The sequence below is a fragment of the Misgurnus anguillicaudatus genome, chromosome 7 (assembly GCF_027580225.2).
Source record: "Misgurnus anguillicaudatus chromosome 7, ASM2758022v2, whole genome shotgun sequence".
Classification (NCBI taxonomy): domain Eukaryota; kingdom Metazoa; phylum Chordata; class Actinopteri; order Cypriniformes; family Cobitidae; genus Misgurnus; species Misgurnus anguillicaudatus.
In genome coordinates this window covers 15757283-15781194 of record NC_073343.2, presented here as the reverse complement: position 1 = coordinate 15781194, position 23912 = coordinate 15757283, and positions in this window count along the sequence as shown.

Sequence of the window (23912 nt, the reverse complement as noted above, 5' to 3'; positions counted from 1 at the left end):
TCTATTACTTTGCGTGGGACACTTCGAGAGATCAGTTACAGTCGTGTAAACAAGTGATCGCTTGAGTGAAACGAACTCCGTGGACAACTCGCATCATCAATACTGTTCAGTTTGCCTTGGGTCGCGAGGAAAGGACCGAGATTCACTGAGGATCGTGTGATGTCTCCGGTTGTGGTTTGAGTGATCACTGGAGCACAGGTACCTGCTGTTATTGAATTTGTTTTGGCTCATTTGAGTGAAGAGGCCATTTTCAAGTTTCAAAGGCCACAACGCACACTAGCAACAACACAGGCCTGCATCGGGTGGGGTGTGTGTGTGATTGTTTACGTGTGTGAGTGGGCCCACTAATATTTTGTGTTCACATTTAAACTTTGTGTACTTTAATGGTTGTTTAGAGTTTACAGTTGCACAGTTACAACAATTCTTAAAAGTGTAAGTGTGTAGATATTTCATTTGAGAAATTATTCATTGCTGGGTATTACTGTGTATTACAGTGTGATACATTTGAACTGTTTATATTGAGTTTTCTCAGTAAGTGAGTGAAATTGAATTGAATAAGTGCTCATTTGGTTATTATATTATATATATTGATTATTGTGATTCATACCTATATATTGTTATTCATACCTATATATTGTTATTCATACCTATATATTGTTATACATATTTCCAACTTAATATTAAATATATATAGTCTATAATTCATATCTAAATCTATTCCATATTACAAAAAATAAATACTTGACATTGGGTTTTTTTTCTAAAAGGTTTCTGTTTATTGTGTTTTTAAGAGTTAAGGTATCAGAGTAGTAAGAGTCATATAGTCGAGAGACCCCAGTTAAAGAACCCGTCGCTCCGCCCTAAAGATCTTAGTCTTGACACAACTAAGTAGGGCAGGGGGCGCTACACGTTTATCAGCCTACCCCCAGGCCATCCAAGACTTTGTTTCTTCAGTAAGACACACATGTAGATTTTTAACTACAACTGTTTCAGTCTGTCAGTTGTATAATGCGAGTGGATGGTCAAAATCTGAAAAAACATGCACAGACAAATCCAAATTAAACCCACTATCCCCAAAGCAATATGTGCGTACACATCACCGTCTTATTCTTGGAATGTTAAATGGTGGGTTGCAAAACAACTTCATAGGTTCATACCACCACCTACTGTATCGGGTGCACAGCATGAGGGAGCATATACACTATATGGGGCTACGGATACAGCAGGTGGTGGTATGAACCTATGAAGTTGTTTCGCAACCCGCTGTCAAACATTACAAGAATAAGGCGTGAGGTGTGTTACAGGTAAAAAATTATATAAATACTGTTCGGTTTCTTGCACAAACCAATTGTTTTGTGTCTTAAGACATAGATGTGTCGTCACGAGCCACAGGGTTTTATTTGGATTTGTCTGTGCATGTTTTTTTTCTCTATCAGATTTTGTTACCATCCACTTGCATTGTGCGACTGACAGACTGGGGCGGTTGGGGTTGAAAATCTACATTTAAGTTCTTCTGTAGAAACAAAGTCACCTACATCTTTAATGGCCTGTGAGTAGGCTGGTAAACATAAACATTTTATTTTGAAATGAACTATCCCTTTAACCAGAAATGGAGGCGAACAGTTTAGAGATTAAATTAAAAAGGGAGTGTTAAAAGCAAAACAAAAGGAAGATAAAAGTACAGTGCGGAAGCTAGTGCTGTGAGGATCACGACCCACGGTTCGGCCCGCATGTGATTCGTGGATTGATGCGCAAATTTAAATAATACGTTTATCATAACATAAATAAGTTTGTCATTTGCGCGCGTTTCGGGGGCTTGCAGGTGTTGACACTCAAGTGATTTTAAACAATTCTGTACATGTCAGAAGTGATCAGAACTTCTCATGTGTCAACTATAGAGAGAGTTGCGCTACTGTGTCTCATACTGTAGTCCATTAACATATATTTGGTAAATAGAGCAATGAAGAACAACGTAATGTTTTTGTGTGGAGCGACTGTTTGTGCTGAGCTGTTTGGGATTCACCCTCCGTCTCTGTGTGTGCGGGCGTTTAGGTGCACTCAGTAGTGCATACACGGAGAGACACGTACTGTATCAAAAAGCAAGCGAACATAAAATCTTTCTGTTCTTGACAGGGCACATGCAAACAAAATGATCTCCACAGTATTCTTTTTCTAATAAAAAACATTTGTTTATGTCTTAAGTGTATGTACAGATTACAGTCAGAAACCAGTCTCTGCTTATTTGGTATTAGAGACAGTAACCTCAAATTAACCTACTTAAGTCTGTGTTATTAATGTTAATAAAACAACCCAAGACAAAGAGAAAATCACTTCTGTAGCTCTAAAAATAATAATAATTATATTTAATTTATACAGTAAAGACAGTTTTATGATTAATTTAATTCAATTTCTGTACCTAATGCTAATTTAAGACCTTACTTATGCTGCAACTTTGTTCTTTTTTAAATTTCTTTATTTGTTATCAGAATTTTTTCCCAACCCTATTTTGGTGATTCGAAAAATGATCCGATCCATGCCTCAAAAATCGTAATGTGATCCGAACCGTGAATTTTGTGATCCGTCACACCCCTAGTGGGAGCATTTTAGTGACGGGGTTAAAGAACAAAGATGAATCACAGGGTATGTAAAACGTATGTATTTGTATGTGTGTGTGTTTGGGAAGTTGCAGTGATTTTTATGAGTTAACTGGCTTATCTGCCAATGATGAGTTTTTACTGAAATCCATATTTCCGCTATTACCATGTGGCGCTCTTACCCAACTTATATATACCGGAAGCATCCCCTTAGGCCAGTAATTCTTAAAGTGTGGTCCGCGGACCACTAGTGGTCGGCCAAACCCCCCCAGTGGTCCCCCAAAAGATAACCTAAACTAGGCAAGTGTTTATACAATCGTCACTTATTTAAGTAGATTTTTAATGCACTTATAAAACTGCCATTGCCATTCTGTTTTAATAATGTAAAAATGGATCGGTGGCTAAACCAAAGAGGAGTCAAAAGAAAAGATCAAGCATCAACTGAAAGCAGCTTAAATCCACAGATCTATTAGTTTCGTTATGTACTAGTTTTTGTTTCATGTGTAATTTCAGTGATTTTGGACATTAGGGGGGACATTTTTTTTTCAGCATTTTATTGTTACCATAGTTACAACCATAGACTTCATATACCCACCACCTCAGTTTTAAACTAATGGCTCTTTGGAATGACATTAAGTGGGACCTAGGCTGTTATAGTATGTTTAATTGTATGTTTAATATGTTGTTCATATTAAGCTGCAACTCATTTCACATTTAATTTTTCAAATTAAATAAAATTCATACTGTATAATAATTTCTGAACATAGCATTGCATTTGTGTTTAAAAAATTAGTTTTGAACAGTTGCATATTAAACTTAAATTTATCTTATCCTTCATATTTGGTTGTTTTTTGGGGGCGTGTTAGAGTGGGATTCTGTTAGGTGGTCCTCAGAAAAAAATTGAAAGATAAAGTGGTCCTTGGGCTGAAAAAGTTTGAGAAACACTGCCTTAGGCCACACAGTTCAAACTGTGTGTCTTGATTATCTCTGAATCTAATCTCTATCAAAAATCCTTCAAAAAATGAAATTCTCAGTTTTTACCTCAAAGTGTGGTATTTTTGGAGAAACCTACCCATGTTTGGGAGGTGATAGAGGGAGAACAAAGGAAGGAAGGTTAAAACGTTTTTTTTTAAAAAAACCTTTAGGTCTGTTGTTTGATTTTATATATTGTATGTTTATGTTTCAAAAACATTTTCTGTAACGCATTAAACTTTTATTTACTCGAGTTAAGTACTCAAAACTTTTTTTTTTTGCCCTGCACCATTACTAAAACTATAATTTTTTTACAGAATTACATCTATTTTAAAATAATGGTCATACATAAAGTTTGCATCAGTCCCTTAGGTTAGTTCACCCCAAAATTGAAATTTTATCATAAATCACTTACCCCTGTGTCGTTCTCAATCATTCAAGTCCTTTTTTATGAAAAACTGGAGGATTGTGACTGTCCCCGAGACTGCAGTTTGATTTTCACAATCGAGCCCAGAAAACAATTAAGGACATCATCAGAGGGGTCGATGTTTTATCGGTAGTTGAATGATGATATTGTGAAGCGAAGAGAACACTTTTGTGCAAAGAGATAACAAAACAAACAAATTGTTTTCCTCCTCGTACGTTCAGACCACGCTGCATGCTGCTGACAGGACCAGCTGACGTAGTTGCCAACGTTGTTTTTTTTAAGCCATTATGCAAACATTGTAAACAATACTTAAACAGCCAGTAAAAATGCACAAATTACTTGTTAGCGTAGCAGCAAAACACCATAGTCTGCTTGTGAACACGCACTGAACAAACCAGAATTACCAACCAATTGTTAAAAAAGGAGTTTGTTCCGGGGTTTTTTTTTTGCGTGCACAAAATTGTTTGTCGCTTGATAATACTATTACTGAACTACTGATGGCACATTGACCTTTTTGGCAATGACCATTATTCTTTTCTGGGCTTGATTGTGAAAATATGTAAAAAAAATTTTTTTTTGGAATTTTATGGTTTTCTGAATAAATTTGTCATAAAATGGTTTGTCAAGGGTTTTGACAAACATAATTGGGTGGTGCAGGACTAGGCCTTAGTTTAATTATGAAATAAAACTAGTATTAACAGACATGCCTTACTAAAAACATTACTTAGTACAAACATAATATGTCAGATTACAAGTTGCCCATAAATGGCTGCACGGTGGTGCCATCTTCCACAGTTAAGAATTTAGGCGTGATGTTCGACAGCAATCTATCTTTCGATAGTCATATCTCCAACGTCTGCCGCACAGCATTCTTCCATCTTAGAAATATCTCAAAAATAAGCCATATGCTGTCTGCATCAGATGCAGAAAAGCTTATCCATGCTTTTATGACCTCTAGAATAGACTATTGTAACTCGTTACTCGGGGGATGCCATGCTAATCAGGTAAACAAGCTACAGTTGGTTCAAAACGCCGCCGCAAGAGTGCTTACTCGATCTAAAAAGTATGACCACATCAGTCCAATTCTGGCATCTTTACACTGGCTACCAGTTAAATATCGCATACAATTTAAAATATTACTAATCACCTACAAAGCCTTAAATGGCCTAGCGCCTTCGTATATTAAAGAACTACTATCAGAATACAATCCATCACGTAAACTGCGCTCACAAAATTTTGGTCACTTAATTATCCCTAGAATATCAAAAGTGTCTAAAGGTGGTAGATCCTTTTCCTACTTAGCCCCTAAGCTCTGGAATGATTTACCAAATAATGTTCGAGTATCAGACACAGTCGATCAATTTAAATCTTAAACTTAAGACATTTTTCTTTAACAAAGCATTCACATAAAATATGTCCAGTAAATGTACTTTTCCCGCAGTAGTTATTTTGTCTAGAGCAAAGCACTCACATACCTCACATAGCTGACTTAAACCACTATGATGTATGACACTTGCATTACATGCGAACGGCCCCTACGCTAATAGAACTCTGTTTTTGTCTCCCTGTCTCGTCCTTTACCCCGAGGACAATGAGACAAACAGACCCAGTTCCTGTTGCTGTGAAGGTCATCGCACCACTAATCTACTGGCTGTCCTTCAACGTGATGACCAGACGATGCCTGACCAACGACCACCGGCAAAACCAGTTTAATCCACTTACCCGCCTCCTATCCCTACCGTATCTATAAATATATATAAATATATATTAATTCCTCCCAAGGGTTTTTGTCCTTCTAGGAGTTTTTCCCATTGGGTTTTTTCCTAGGGGGGTTTTCGTCCCAGGGAGACTCAGCCAACTTTGGCTTAACATAGCACTTTACTGTATACATTATATTATTAATATGCTCGCTTGTACGGTTTAACCTTAGCCACTGTATCTACTTCTTATATTACCTATTGATTTTCTGTGTTCTCCTCTACATCTTCTCATGTAAAGCTGCTTTGCAACAATTAACACTTGTGAAAAGCGCTATATAAATAAAATTGAATTGAATTGAATGTGTGTATGTACGTATATGTTTATGCAGGTATTGTTTATGTTTAATTTTGATGGGTAGATGTTGTTTTGTAAATAGGGTAGGTGCAATAAGCCGCAGCTTCAGCCTACACCTGTTCGGTTACCATTTTTGTCTGTCTGTAATGAATTTTCTGTACATATATTTTGTTTAGTAACTGAATAAACAAATAAACAAACCTGTTATTTTCCATTGAAATAATGTTTAAAGATCATTGCCACAATTGATAAAATTCAATTCACAGAAAATCTATTGGCCCAAGTTAAAAATGTCAATGTTACCAGTCATTAGAAAATTTTGAGTTAGGGAGGCAATTTTTTTACAGTGTATTATACAAGCGTTTGGTATCCTAATTAGAGAGAAAAATAAAATAAAAATTTGCTCAAATTTCTGAAAATTACTGCCACAAAATTACATTTTCATCGCAAAAATCACAAAAATAAATTGCAAAATCTTGGAGGGACTGAAATAATTTTGTTTGAACAATTATTTTATTTATGAACTTTGGGTGCTAGTAACATAAAATAAACACATCATGTTACCTGCTGACCGCCAGCTCCATGGTATGACCATCACACTGCAGCCCTCAAAAAGGCAACTAGGAAAATGGAAAGAAATTATAGAAGCACAAAGTTAGAGGTATGGAAAAGAGAGTGTTAAACACTACAGACAGGCTATTAAAACCGCCAGATCTACCTATCTTAGCAAGCTTATAAATGAGAATCATAATAACCCTCGTTTCCTCTTTAGCACAGTTGCAAAACTGACTAGAAAATCAGAACAAACAGAAACCAATAGTAAACTTCAACAATAGTAACGACTTCATGAACTTCTTTTCTAACAAAATTACGGCTATTAGGGAAAACATCATAGCTACCCAGGCAGCCACCACTCTACCCATTAGTTCACTTAACACTAGACTACCATACGAACATCTTGATTCATTTAAACCTACTACAATAGATGAGCTCTCTAGACTAATTACATCATCCAAATCATCGTCCTGTATATTAGACCCCGTTCCCACAAAACTACTTAAAGAGGTATTCCCTGTAGTGTCAACCCCGGTTCTAAATATATTTAACTCATCGCTAGAAATAGGATACGTTCCAACAGCTTTCAAACTAGCAGTTATTAAACCGCTGATTAAAAAGCCACAGCTTGATCAGGGAGAGCTTAATACCTTCAGACCAATCTCAAATCTCCCTTTTCTTTCGAAAATATTAGAAAAGGTAGTGGCAAGCCAGTTACGCACATTCTTGACAAATAATAGTACATATGAAAAGTTCCAATCAGGATTCAGGCCCCACCATAGCACAGAGACAGCGTTGCTTAGAGTTACAAATGACCTCCTATTAACATCCGATCGTGGTGAAATCTCAATTCTTATATTACTAGACCTTAGCGCAGCCTTTGACACAATAGATCACACAATTTTACTCAATAGACTAGAAAACTATGTTGGTATTAGTGGTCAGGCGCTAGCCTGGTTTAGGTCGTATCTAACCAATCGCTATCACTTTGTTTATGTAAACGAGGAAGAGTCGTATCACTCCCTGGTTAAATACGGTGTACCGCAGGGATCGGTTTTAGGTCCTATCCTGTTCTCGTTATATATCTTACCCCTAGGAGACATTATCAGGAAACATAACATAAGTTTTCACTGCTATGCGGATGATACCCAGCTTTACATCTCCTCACATCCCAGCGAAACACACGTTTTCTAAGCTAACAGACTGCATTAGCGATGTTAGTGACTGGATGGCACATAACTTTCTTAAGCTCAACTCCAATAAGACAGAGATACTTATTATTGAACCGAATCGCTACAAACATAATATGTCAGATTACAAGTTGCACATAGATGGCTGCACTGTGGTGCCATCTTCCACGGTTAGGAACTTAGGTGTGATGTTCGACAGCAACTTAACCTTCGATAGTCATATCGCCAACGTTTGCCGCACAGCATTCTTCCATCTTAGAAATATCTCGAAAATACGCCATATACTGTCTACATCTGACGCAGAGAAGCTTATTCATGCTTTTATGACCTCTAGAATAGACTATTGTAACTCGCTACTCGGGGGATGCCATGCAAATCAAGTAAACAAGCTTCAGCTAGTTCAAAACGCTTCTGCAAGGGTACTTACTCGATCTAAAAAGTACGACCACATAAGCCCAATTCTGGCATCTTTACAATGGCTACCAGTTAAATATCGCATACAATTTAAAATATCACTAATCACCTACAAAGCTTTAAATGGCCTAGCACCCTCATATCTTAGAGAATTACTATCAGAATACAATCCATCACGCACACTACGGCTGCAAAATTCGGGTCTCTTGATTATCCCTAGACTATGTGGAATTTGATGTTGTTTAAATGTATTCTACTAATCATATCATTATAATTCAGCTTATGTGTGCCTTTACAAAATTGATTCCTGTGCTGAAAATATGAGGGCTGTCTGTGTGTGTGTAGAAGCTGCGAGGTCGTGGTTTCGGTTGAGCGTAGGACCGACCTTGCAGCTGCTGGTGATAGCCAAAATAAGAACAAGGCTTGAAGGAGAAAACCCACGGATAAAAGAAATACATGCTTTCGATATTAATTCACTAATAATCATTCATTTCCAGATTATTACATATAGAAGTGTTTGGATTTATAAAATTAAATGTTGTCATGAATAATAATGTATTAAAATATATAAATGATTATGCCTTTGTGCCCATGAATAATGTAGAAGATTGCCCTGTAATAAGACATTGCCATATAAGGATGAAATGCTCTAGGGCACAAAGTGTTCTGTATGTTTGTGTGGTATATACCCCCACAGGCTGAAACTGGGTGTGGTGATGGAGTCAGATCAAGGAGGAAAAGCAGCCTTTGTGGGTGGAGATTCTAAGAAGAAGATCGACGTCACATACTTTATAAATAATTGTTTCCCCAAATGCTGGGGGTTGGTTTTGCTTGCCAAATGTGGCTTTGAAACAACCCAGCGTGCTGTAAAACTTTTTAATATCTGATCAATAAATAGCCTATTTTTTAATACCATGTCTTTCCTCTAATTATGAACATGCAATGGACGCCTTAAAGTCCAACAACTATCAAAAGTTTCTAAAAGTGGAAGATCCTTTTCCTACTTAGCCCCTAAGCTCTGGAATGATTTACCAACCGATGTCCGAGAATCAGACACAGTCGATAATTTTAAATCTAGACTTAAAACTTTTCTCTTTAACAAAGCATTCGCATAATTTGTCTAGTAAAGGTACTTAACTCGAAATAGTTATTTGTACGGAACAAAGCACTCGCGGTCATAACACAGACCAACCAAATAAATAAATAAAAACCTTATCTTAACGTATGGTCGGGTTGCGATTTTGGAACTTTCGTGTGCCTTGTGAATAGGATGCCATACAGACCCGTTTGCCCCTGAACCTGCATTAACGACGTCAGTGGGGCTCCCGGCCTTAGTCAAAGGGGTTGGCACGTATGGTCGGGTTGGGATTTTGGCGTTTTCGTGTGTCTTGTGAATAGTATGCCATACAAACCCGTTTGCCACTGAACCTGCATTAACGACGACAGTGGGGCCTCCAGCCTTAGTCAAACGGGTTGGCACGTATGGTTGGGTTGTGATTTTGGCATTTTCGTGTGTCTTGTGAATAGTATGCCATACAAACCCGTTTGCCACTGAACCTGCATGAACGATGACAGTGGGGCCTCCAGCCTTAGTCAAACGGGTTGGCACGTATGGTTGGGTTGTGATTTTGGCATTTTCGTGTGTCTTGTGAATAGTATGCCATACAAACCCGTTTGCCACTGAACCTGCATTAACGATGACAGTGGGGCCTCCAGCCTTAGTTAAACGGGTTGGCACGTATGGTCGGGTTGTGATTTTGGTGCTTTCGTGTGTCTTGTGAATAGTGTGCCATACAAACGCGTTTGCCACTGAACCTGCATTAACGACGACAGTGGGGCTTCCGGCCTTAGTCAAACGGGTTGGCACGTATGGTCGGGTTGCGATGTTGGTGTTTTCTTGTGATCTTGTAAATAGTATGCAATATAGACCCGTTTGCCACTGAACCTGCATTAACGACGACAGTGGGGTTACAGGCCTTAGTCAAACGGGTCGACAGGTTTCATTTTCTCTTAACCCCCTGGGGTCCAAAAACGCGGGGCCGCGTTTTGACGTGTTTTTTCCTTATCATGGCAGAATCAACTTAAAATACTCCATCATTAATAATCATACACTTACGTGTTTGACATAATTTGAAACGGTAAAGGGTCTTCTTTAATATGTGTTCATTCACAATAACAACAGATCTTTGTGTTTTTGACAAATAAAGAAAATAAACAGGGTGTGAATCCAGACATTTCTGTCTCCGCCAGCTGTCTCTCAAAACACGTTACAAAAATCAATTGAAACTCCGCGATTACTCGTCACACAAGCATGATACACACATCCAAAGAAAGCCTGAAATGTCTACTTTTAAACAAGCTAAATATAATTGAAAACAAATATTGCCTGTTTATGTAATCTGCATTGAAGTAAAGAGAGTACCGTTTTTCCTGGCTGACTTCATTATCTTTAATTTGGTCACGCCCACAGCTGTTGACATGGTAGTGAAGACACGAGCTGTACCATAACAAGCAAAGCGTAAAGTTTGGTCAGATTTAAAGACTTTTTACCGCATGTTTGGATTATAAACTTTATTCACACACGTGAGGAATATCTTCATTTATGTCTGGACATTGAGGAAGAGAAGCATTTATCTTTAACGTTACCTAAGAAGAACAATGGACAACGCACTGCTGGATTAGAAGTAAGTAACGTTAACAGTTAATTTATACCATTTTTATTTGCTATCATGTAACTTAATATGCTCATGGCTTGTGCAGTTCAGCCTACATACAGTAACGTTAAGCAACCTTAGCAGACTACACGCTTCGGATTGAAAAACTTTCGCATTGTTTACAAACGGACGCAATCTCACGTAATGGCGGATTTCACTGTTGCATGCTGTAACAGTGTTAAACACAGTTATTCACTTATATCCTTCATGGAAACTTTCAGTAAGCCTGAACTGCTGTATCTTTTAAGTGTGTGCTGTAATATGATTCCATGTTTACATGCTTATTTACAAACGAGTACGTGTGACCTCCCATAATGGCGGATATCTGTTACATGTTGTACAGTGTTAAGACACAGTTATTCACTTTCGTATCTGTCATGGCAACTTTGAGTAAATGCTGCACTGCGGGATTTGCTGTAAAAATGATTCCATATTGTTTACATGCAAGGTAATTCCATACATTGCGCTTTACACGCGATACCGTTTTTATGAGCGCTGCGTTACACGGAGACGCGAGCTCACGCACATACGATGTGTTTTTAAAGTTCATATGCGCTTACAGAAACACGTTTAAAACAGAAGCTAGACGATAAGGGGATGGGCATCTGAAAAACAGCTTTTTATATTAACTGCTGCAGATGTTTATCTGAGATTAAGTTTATGTACAAGATAGTATATGAATGTAACTTAGTATCAGTGACATTTACCCATCAGTTATATAAGTAAGGGTATTTCTGTGGACAATTTATGCTAACAGCTGTTTATAACTCTCTTAGAGGTCTGCATCTCTCTCATCAGTACAAAACTATGAAGTGGAAAAACACTTTTTGGACATAAAGTTATATGGTAACATGAGTCACATGAAGTTTACAGCTCTGTTGTGTATCAGTTTCTTAGTTTATACAAAGTTTTTGAATAGGGTTTCTTTCCAAATAAACTTAAAATGTCCTACTAACCATCATTTCTATTTTGATTATATTGTTAACTTAATAAACCTCAAACAAACATGTATACATTTGTCCTCACATTCTTCACTGTAGTTCATTCTCACATTCCTGCCTCATTATGCAGCTCATTATGCGAGCCTTTGTTTGCTTGCTGTCAATCAATCCTTCTCGCATACGGCCCCTCTAAACAAAAAGTGTCTTACAATTTCTAAATCAATACATTGTTTAATGTGAATAAGTAGGCATAGTGATTGTCACATCATTTTAAAGAAAAAACTCTAGACTACTAGATTATGTTTAGGAAAGTTTGTTAAAACATGTTTAGTATGGGTTTTGTGGACTTATATCAGTGACTTAAAAATTTTGCTTTTTTAAAAACCACGCATAAACATTTTTCTCTCAAAAATACAAACATGTACACACATGTAGCTCATATAATATTTTAGCCCAGTTTGTGCTGAACGCAGTGGTATGAGACACTTGCCATTATTATGTTTTAAAGCAACTGAAAAAAGACCAAATGTAAGAGCATGTCAGAACCTCTGAGAGTGTCCCAAAATGGTCGGACCCCAGAGGGTTAAAGATCGGAAGGTGACCCTTAGTTACCATATATACCGTCGCAGTGGGCCCCCAATTTGCAAAATCCTCAACTGTGGATAATATAATTATGCCGCAATAGTTAGTCTGTCTGAAACTAAGCTGATTAAACCACATCACTGTGTGACACATTCATTACATGTGAACGGCCCCTACGCTAATATGATTTTGTTTTTCTCTCCCTGTCTCGTCCTTGACCCCGAGGACAATGGGACAAACAGACCCAGTTCCGGTAGATGTGAAAGTCGGCACACCTCTGATCTACTGGTCGTCCTTCAACGTGATGCCCAGCTGATGCCTGACCAACGATCACCTGCAGGACCCGCTTAATCTCCGCTTAATCACCTTATCCGTTTATATGTGTGTATATACATATATATCTCCCAAGGGTTTTTCCCTCCTAGGACTTTTTTTTATTTCCTCGGCTAAACAGCCCGGGGTTTTTGTTTTTTTCTCCTAGGGGGTTTTTTACCCCGGGGAGGCAGCCTTCTTGGGCTTAACTTAGCTTCTTCTTCTAGACGTTACATTAGTAATACGCTCGCTTAAAATGTCGAGTCATAGCCGCAGCAAATTTGACTACTTATGCTATCGTGTATTATGTTGTGCTATCTGTCGTTTTTCTGTGCTTTTACTGCTTCTATTAATGTAAAGCTGCTTTGAAACAATTAAGTATTGTAAAAAGCGCTATATAAATAAAATTGAATTGAATTGAATTGAATAACACCAAATCAGTAATAGAACAAATATTGCATTATGAATTATGTCCATGATTTTGCTCTTCCTGCTTTCCCCCACCTGACAATTTCTGCCCAATGAATGAATCACCTTAATATACTAGTGGTTATGTTTACAAATTTTGGTTCACTTGCAAAAAGGACAGTGTGAATGTAAACCGCACCAAAAAACCCAAACATTTTATTTGGTCCGGACCATACTAGTTCATCTTATGAATACTTTAGCGTGACGATTATTCAACAGTATTTATAACTAAATCGATTTATCACTGGTAAACACTTAGTGTTAGCATATAGCCCGCTAGCATCAACAAACGTGCCGGCTGAAGTTTGTTTACCGTTTCCTCACTGTTTGTTTACTGTAAATCTGCCTTCCTTTTCGGTCTAATGGCGGACTCATCCGATGTATGCTTTTCAGACCTTTTCTCACCAGAGCGGGAAGCTGTGGAGGAGTTGTGGCCCGGCATTCGCAACAGTCGGTACAGCGTGCCTCACATCACCCTGGCTCCAGACACCCGGAGACGACCGAGGCAGCCAGCGAGCGAGCACCGGTCCCGATGCAGCTTCACGGACCACGTTCAGGCGAACAGAGACGCCATCGCCCAAAATGAAAACGGTAAGACTTGTCATTGTAACCTGCACTGCTTGCCACATGTACAGTTTAGCTTCCTCCGTCAGCACAGAGGGGTTTACATGTGTTAAGTGTATTGAAGTAGTAAGGCTGACGGAGAAGGTTGCAGAACTAGAAGCGCACATCCGAACGCTCGTTGAGGACAGTTAGATCGCTAATGCTAATGTTAATGTTTCAAACACTGTTTCGGGTGTGCCTACGGTAACGCGTAGTACACATAGCTCGGTTCCGGCAACTGAGTTAACACGGCCGACTAACTGGGTGACTGTCAGGCGGCGTAGTCATATTCGATGCCCATCGAAGTCCCCCCTAGTAATTTCTAACAGATTCGACATTCTAAACAATACACCGGCTGAGACATCTGTTAAAGGTGCCCTTGTTATTGGAGACTCGATACTTAAGAACGTGAACATTGAGGCACCAGCCACCATAGTTGACTGTATACCGGGAGCCAGATTGTCAGACATTAGATCCAAACTTAAAGTACTGGCTAATGCTAAGCGTAAGTTTTCTAAAATTGTTATTCATGCCGGCGCAAATGACCCCAGACTCCGCCAGTCAGAGATCACCAAAGATACTATTAAAGAGGTGTGTGAAATTGCAAAAACAATGTCAGATAATGTAATTTGCTCTGGTCCCCTCCCCGCCTACCGGGGTGATGAAACTTATAGCAGATTAGTGTCTCTTCACCACTGGATGTCAAAATGGTGCCCTCAGCATAACGTAGGGTTTATAATTCAATTCAATTCAATTCAATTTTATTTATATAGCGCTTTTCACAATACTCAATTGTTTCAAAGCAGCTTTACATTAATAGAAGCAGTAAAAGCACAGAAAAATGACAGATAGCACAACATAATACACAATAGCATAAGCTGTCAAATTTGCTGAGGCTATGACTCGACATTATGAACGAGCGTATTACTAATGTAACGTCTAGGAGAAGAAGCTAAATTAAGCCTAAGCAGGCTACCTCCCCGGGGTAAAAAACCCCCTAGGAGAAAAAAAACAAAAACCCCGGGTTGTTGAGCCGAGGAAAAAAAAATAAAAAGTCCTAGGAGGGAAAAACCCTTGGGAGATATATATGTATATAAACACATATAAACGGATAAGGAGATTAAGCGGAGATTAAGCGGGGTTTAAGCGGGTTCTGCCGGTGGTCGTTGGTCAGGCATCAGCTGGGCATCACAGTGATGGACGACCAGTAGATCATAGGTGAGTCGACTTTCACATCTACCGGAACTGGGTCTGTTTGTCCCATTGTCCTCAGGGTCGAGGACAGGACAGGGAGAGAAAAACAAAATCATATTAGCGTAGGGGCCGTTCACATGTAATGCAAGTGTCACACAGTGATGTGGTTTAATCAGCTTAGTTTCAGACAGACTAACTATTGCGGCATAATTATATTATCCACAGTTGAGGATTTTGCAAATTGGGGGCCCACTGCGACGGTATATATCCGTTTATAGATAATTGGAAACACTTCAGGGGGAGACCTGACCTGCTAAAGAGAGATGGCCTTCATCCGTCATCGGAAGGAAATGCTATACTCTCTAGAAATCTGACCAATACTCTAAATTCTAATACATTTTGACTACCCAGGGCCCAGGTCAGGAAACAGATAGATCGGCCTACCCGTCCATCTGTTAGTTGCTCTGACATGTCAAGATCACATATATCCCAGAACTTAGAGTCTATCTTACCAGAGTATCAACACATTTCAACTGTGTGCGTTCCTCGAACAAACGAATACAGAGCACCGTTTACCTCGTCTCGTACAAATCTTACTAACATAAAATTAGAAAACAATACGTTTACAGATGAACCTCGAATATTAAAATTCGGCCTTCTTAACATTAGATCGCTTACCAATAAAGAACCCATTGTCAATGAAATAATTACTGACCAAAACTTAGATGCACTCTCTTTAACAGAAACCTGGCTTAAAGCAGACGATTACATTAGTTTAAACGAATCCACCCCACAAGACTACTATTATAAACATGAACCGCGTTTAAAGGGGAGAGGGGGTGGTGTAGCTACAATATACAATTTTTTTTAAAGTAAACCATAAATCCGAACTAAAATTTAATTAATTTGAAATAATGCTATTAAATATGGAAATAACTGATCGTAACCATAAACAGCTCTCTTTTGTCCTTGCTACAATCTATAGACCTCCGGGCCATCATGTAGATTTTCTTAAAGAAATATCAAATTTCCTGTCTGACCTCGTAGTCACTGTAGATAAAGCTCTTATCGTTGGTGACTTTAATATACATGTTGATAACCCAACAGATACATTAGGATTAGCATTTATGGATATTCTAAATTCTCTCAATATAAGACAAAACGTGACAGGGCCCACGCACACTCACAGGCACACATTAGACTTAATTCTGTCACTCGGGCTCAATATTAATGAAATCGAGATATCACCTCAGAGCGATGCAGTTTCAGACCATTGCCTTGTCTCATACAAGGTACTTCTAGATATGACCACTCGATCCACAACACGCCACCGACCAGCCAGAACAACAATCTCCACCACCAAAGATAACCCCACCAGCACCCTTCCAGACCCGTCCCAAACGAAACATGCAGCAGACAACCCCGAAGATCCAGATACCGCAACAGAAAACCTGAACAGTATTTGTTCTAACACATTGGATGCCGTAGCTCCAATTCGAAAAAAGAGAATCAAAGAAAAAACGCCAGCTCCATGGTACGACCATCATACTGCTGCCCTTAAAAAGGCTGCTAGAAAAATGGAAAGAAATTATAGAAGCAAAAAGTTAGAGGTATGGCGTGCAGCATAGAAAGAGAGTGTTAAACACTACAGACAGGCTATAAAAAACGCCAGATCTACGTATCTCAGCAATCTTATTAAAGAAAATCATAATAACCCTCGCTTCCTCTTTAGCACAGTTGCGAAACTGACTAGAAATAAAGAACAAACAGAACCCACTAATAAACTCCCACACAATAGTAACGACTTCATGAACTTCTTTACTAAGAAAATTATGCTTATTAGGGAAAACATTGTAGGTACCCAAGCAGCCACCACTCTACCCAGTAATACATTTAATGCTTGCCTACCATACGAACATCTTGAGTCTTTTAAACCTACTACAATAGAAGAGCTATCTAAATTAGTAGCGTCATCCAAATCATCGTCCTGTATATTGGACCCTGTTCCCACAAAATTACTCAAAGAGGTATTCCCTATAGTGTCTAACCCAGTACTAAATGTCTTTAACTCATCATTAGAATTAGGCTACGTTCCAACAGCTTTCAAACTAGCAGTTATTAGACCGCTCATTAAAAAACCAAACCTTGACCAGGGAGATCTAAATAACTTTAGACCAATCTCAAATCTCCCTTTTCTTTCCAAAATATTAGAAAAGGTAGTGGCAAGCCAGCTACGCACATTCTTAGCAAATAATAGTACGTATGAAAAGTTCCAATCAGGATTCAGGCCCCACCATAGCACAGAGACAGCGCTGCTTAGAGTTACAAATGACCTTCTCCTAACATCCGACCGTGGCGAAATATCACTCCTTATATTATTAGACCTTAGTGCAGCCTTTGACACAATAGATCACACAATCTTACTTAATAGGCTAGAAAACTATGTTGGCATCAGTGGTCAGGCGCTAGCTTGGTTCAGATCGTATCTAACCAATCGCTATCACTTTGTCTATGTAAATGAGGAGGAGTCACATCACTCCCTGGTTAAATACGGCGTACCGCAGGGATCAGTTTTAGGTCCTATCCTGTTCTCGTTATATATGTTACCTCTGGGAGATATTATCAGAAATCATAACATACAGTTTCACTGCTATGCAGATGACACACAGCTTTACATCTCCTCGCATCCTAGCGAAACACAAAATGTTTCTAAGCTATCAGACTGCATCAGCGATATAAGTGACTGGATGTCACATAACTTTATTATGCTAAACTCCAATAAGACAGAGATACTTGTTATCGAACCGAATCGCTACAAATATAATATGACAGATTACAAGTTGCCCATAGATGGCTGCACTGTGGTGCCAACCTCCACGGTTAAGAATTTAGGTGCGATGTTCGACAGCAGTTTATCCTTCGACAGCCATATCTTCAATGTCTGCCGCACAGCATTCTTCCATCTTAGAAATATCTCAAAAATACGCCATATGTTGTCTGCATCAGATGCAGAGAAGCTTATCCACGCTTTTATGACCTCTAGAATAGACTATTGTAACTCGTTACTCGGAGGATGCCATGCAAAACAGGTCAACAAGCTTCAGCTAGTTCAAAACGCTTCTGCAAGAGTTCTTACTCGAACTAAGAAGTATGACCGCATAAGCCCAATTCTGGCATCTTTACACTGGCTACCAGTTAAATATCGTATACAATTTAAAATATTACTAATCACCTACAAAGCCTTAAATGGCCTAGCACCCTCATATCTTAGAGAATTATTATCAAAATACAATCCATCATGTGCATTGCGGTCACAAAATTCTGGCCTCTTAGGTTGTTTTCACATATGTTGGTGCGCACCGTGGTGCGGCCTCGGAGCGCACCAAAATACATGTATAATTTTTCAGTTAGTGCGGTCTGTGTTCACATATATATATTTTTTACTTTACTCGAAATGCCGCACCGTACGCCATGTGACAACGGTCAGCGCTGTCATTGGTCTCTGACAGCTCTTACCGTCTCATGACCACCCCCACGTTTCCACAACAACCAGCCTGACAGGGAGAGCGCAGCTATCAAGATGTGGAGATAAACGATGCACGTCTTTGCGAAGTTTCTTTGCTTTAACGCGAAATTGCGTAGCTGTTCTATTAAAGCCTTTCTCATGGAGCCGTTTGCTAAAAAGCCCGTAATGTCACTATTTGTGTGTGGAGGACAGCTATGATTTATAAAATCATCAGCTCAAACGTAAAGGAGACAGCGAATCTCTCTGCAACGGACCAGATTGGCTTGTTTGTTGTTAACCCACAATATAACACCCGGCTCACGTCACAACGGAAGCCCAGTGGCTCAAACAGGTGGAGAACTTCCTGTATTTGGTTCGGTCCGAGGTCCGGCAGTGTTCACACCACAGGTGGGTCGCCCCAGAGTTCGGCAACAGCCGCTCCGAGACCACCTGTTTAGAGCGGTCTCGGAGCGGCCGTTTAGTGCGCACCCGAGTGCGGCTGTTGTGTTCACACTGACCCAAACGCACCGTACTCGGAGCGACACGTCATTTGGGCCGACCTAAACAGTGTATATGTGAAAACACCCTTAATTATCCCTAAAATATCAAAAGTGTCTAAAGGTGGCAGATCCTTTTCCTACTTAGCCCCTAAGCTATGGAATGATTTACCAATAAATTAAAACCTTTTTTTCGTCAACACTCCAAAGCATGGTAAATCTCATTAATACTCTTTAGTAATATGCTGAAACTTTGAATTGGTTTTCGATTGAGTCTTTACTGCCAAATATGGCCGGCTTGCAATTTTGGCCTTTTCCCATGACCTTAAAATAGTATGTCATACAGAACCGTTTGCCACTGTACGTTAGTATTAACGACGACAGTGGGGCCTCTGGCCTTAGTCAAACGAGTTCTGTTTCCGTTTCTAAAATCATCAACTATATGTAATACACTTAACCAGCAATAGTTAGCCTGTCCGGAACCGAGCTGACTAAAACCACATTACTGTGTGACACTTGTTTTCTATGTGAACGGCCCCTACGCTAATAAGATTTTTTTCTCTCTCCCTGTCTCGTCCTTGATCCCGAGGACGAGACAAACAGATCCAGTTCCGGTACATGTGAAAGTCGGCACACAACTGATCTACTAGCTGTTCTTCAACGTGATGTCCAGCTGATGCCTGACCAAAGACCTCCGTCAGAACCCGCTTAATCTCTGCTTAATCTCCGCTTAATCTCCTTCCGTTTCAATGTGTAAATATATATATATATATATATATATATATATATATATATATATATATATATATATATATATATATATATATATATATATATATAACTCCCAAGGGTTTTTTCCTCCTATGACTTTTTTTACTTCCCCGGCTAAAATTCCGTGTTTTTTTTTCTCCTAGGGGGTTTTTCAACCCGGGGAGGCAGCCTTTTTGGGCTTAACTTCTATACGTTACATTAGTAATATGTTTGCTTATAATGTTGATTTATAGCCGTAGCAAATTTAACTGCTTGTGCTATCGTTTATTATGTTGTGCTATCTGTCGATTTTCTGTGCTCTTCACTGCATCTAGTATGTAAAGCTGCTTTGATACAATTACCAAATTGTGAAAAGCGCTATATAAATAAAATTGAATTGAATTGAATTGAAAAGCAAGTTAACTTGCAGACTTTCTTGGTGTGAATACACCCTTAGCTGTACTTCACTGTTTCACTGTTAGTCATGTTATAATTTATTCAAAAAAATCTAAATCAAAACTGAGTTTGTTGTGTGTGTGTGTGTGTGTGTGTGTGTGTCATGTTTGTGTGTCTGGGGCGCATCCCAAACAAGTGTCTATGTAGGTCAGTAAAAAGGGTAAAAACGTGACCTGAGGCTTACCTCTAATTGGCTGTTTTTGGATCCGACCTGGGGCGCAGGACTGTGCGCCCCAAACCCTCCCACTTATGTTGTAATAATAATTATAATTTTCACGTTTTTGACGACCTGTGATTGGATCATTCTCAGAGTCTCATAACCGCGTTGTAGATTGGTGTGTTAAGTGTGTTAACTACAGTACTGATCAGTGAAAGCAAGTGAAATATCTCGAGATAAAAGGAAAATATGATTTTATCTTTACAAAATCACCCTTTACAAGGCATTTAATTGATAAATAAATAAAAGATTAAGAAGCTTGGACCAGATCGACCAACTGTGTCAAATGATTGCAGTCAATGTGCGCCACCATTTCTCATGGCAAATGGAGTTGGCTAGCTGGATAACATATAAGTCCTGAGTTTAATTTTTTTCCTATTTTTTGTTTTAAAGTCTGCATGATAGACCGCAGGACACTAAATTTTGTGGCACGTTAGAGCTGATGTTACATGGACATAATGAGAGCTCATATAATCCGGTATATTCTGTGGCTTTGTCAACTTTGATGTTAGAGTTTTGCTGTTAAAGAGTTTAGGAAAGAACCCACGAGAAAACATCTCGGTTACGTGTGTAACCACAGTTCCCTGATGGAGGGAACGAGACATTGTGTCAATGAAGACAGTATGGGGTGTGCTCTTGAGAGCCAATCTGGTCTGACTTGTGTGTAAAACAACAATGAAATTGCAATAAAATTGTGTGAATGGTATTTGCATACCAGTCTCTGCTCACACTTACATGTATAAAAGGAGATGAATGCATTCTGTCATCCCTTTGTAAAACGCCACAACTGCGTCATGTCTTGACCTCAAAAAGCAATCATAGGCCAGTACTATGTGCTGTACTGTTGCTAAATGACATCAAAACATTCCAGTAAGGTGCAAGGGGGTCCTCATCCGAGTAACACCACCGGGACGTTTTAAAGCATCGCTTTGGCTGCAGGGTACTGAGGTATAATGGGAATGTGCCAAAAAATAAACTCATAGAAAAAAGGTGCAGTTTTTCCACTCAGTCTATATCGGAAAAGCTGATGATGGAAAAGGTACCAACTCATTCAATAAAAGGGTTAGTTGGTATAGGACCCTACTCACTTAAGGAAGGGAGAGGGTGCTATTCAAGTGAGACGCCTAGTCAGTCACCGGGCTAGTTGTTATCCTGGAGGACCCGAGCTGACAGTGGTTCCACCCTGAGGTTGTAAGGTGTCGCCCAACTCGCAGCTCTACAAATGTCTGTCAGGGTGCCGTCCTGTGCCAGCTCAAGAGGAGGCAACATCTCTAGTGGAGTGAGCCCTCACTCCAAATGGGCACGGCAGCTCCTGGGAGTGGTATACCAAAGTGATGGCAGCCACAATCCAGTGCACCAACCTCTGTTTAGAGACAGCATTCCCCCTTTGCTGTCCTCTAAAACAGACAAAGAGCTGGTCGGAAGTTCTATGTTTCGTGTGTGATCCAGGATTTATCCTCCTCACGCCTCTCAGGAACCTACAAATCACCTTGAGGGTAGAAAGAGAGAGATGTTTCTCCAAACCCTCCTGTAAAAAGGACAACACTACACTGACAGCGCACCTGTGTGGGTCCTCTCCGCGAGCTTTTTGCGAGCTTTTGCCATAGCCGCACCTAAACTTTGGAACATGTTACTGCTTTATATAAGAATATCACCAACATTACATATTTTTAAATCAAAGTTAAAAACATACTTTTTTACTAAGGCCTATGACTCGTGATGATGTTGATGTGGTTTGTATATTTGTGTTTTTTTTAATTAGTCATTATATTATTGTATAGCACATTGGTCAACTGGAGTTGTTTTTAATCGTGCTTTATTAATAAATTGAGACTTGAGAGAAACACCAGGATAAGAAAAGATGCCACTTAAAGGCATAGAGACGCCTGCTAGAGTGTCTTCGTCCCGTCCAAAAGCCAGACGTGGAGGCGCTTTCTCCCCATCTTGCAGGACAAACATGTGCTCGTCTGGTTGGACAGCACAGCGACAGTGGCACTAGCAGGACAGCCAACAACTCTAGGCAGTTGATGTGCCATTGCAGGCAGAGGCCCATCCAGCGCCCCAACACTGCATGTCCATTGCACACTGCACCCCAACCCCTTGAAACCCGTCCCATAGACACTCCTGCTATCAGTAACAAAAGGTCTTAATTTAAATCTAAACTTAAGAAATTCTTCTTTAACAAAGCATTCACATAAAATGTCCAGTAAATGTACTTATCTCACAATAGTTTGTTTGTCTAGAACAAAGAACTCACATACCTCATATGGGTAATATACTTATGCCGCAATAGGTAGCCTGTCTGGAACTGAGCGGATTTTAAACCAGAATACTGTATGACACTTGCATGCGAATGGCCCCTATGCTAATAGAATTCTGTTTTTCTGTCCCTGTCTCGTCCTTGACCCTGAGGACAATGAGACAAACAGACCCAGTTCCTGCTGCTGTGAAGGTCATCACACCACTGATCTACTGGCTGTCCTTCAACGTGATGCCCAGCCGATACGCGACCAACGACCACCGGCTGAACCAGTTTAATCCGCTTACACGCTTCATATCCCTACCGTGTTTATATATATAAATATATATTAATCTCTTCCAAGGGTTTTTGTCCTTCTAGGACAGGGGTCGGCAAGTAACTTTGGCCGCGGGCCAATATTTTTTTTAGCCAGTAGATGGCGGGCCAACTGTTGTTGGCACACTTACGTCTTATTTTGAATTAGCCAGGCTATCTGATCTTTTGTCAAGAAACATTGTCTTTATTTCCTATTTAAAAGCCGAAAGACGGCATTAAAAATTGCTAAAAACATGGTAATGGGTCTGTGTATCATTCGTTCAATCGTTTTTTTTTTTTCAAATTAAAAACAAAAATGAAAAAATTAACCACCACAGGTTTTCTGATTGTGTGCTCAGATAAAAAAATTAATTACTGGATTAGACTTTTTTATTTAACTCCTTTATAGGCATAATATATCAATGAAATCATTTTAAACAGATCAAGTACTATAGTGGTAATATTATAGGCATTTATGCTCCCATGAAATACTCTTACAGTCCGACTTTTGAACTATTCCTTTTTTTATTAATATTTATCCGGGACACACACATACACACCTAAGGTTTAAGGAGGTCTCCGCTGGACTGTTTTTTGTCCAGCTCCGACAAGGTTCTATTCATACATTCATACACTTTGTGTTCACCCGCTTTATTTCCCGACCTGACGGGTCCGCAAAACTTAACGTCACGTTTCCAGAATCTCACATTCAAATGTCTCTAACGAAAAGAGACAGATAATTTTAAATGTTATACAAAAATTGTGTTTGTGCCAATAAAAATATTATTTTAACATTGTTTTCATTGTATTTATAATGAAATATAAATAATAAATTAAATAGGACAAAGCCTCTCACTCAAATTTCTCACCATCATAAACCGAGTTGGTTGCGGAGTTGCTGTTCAAATTGCT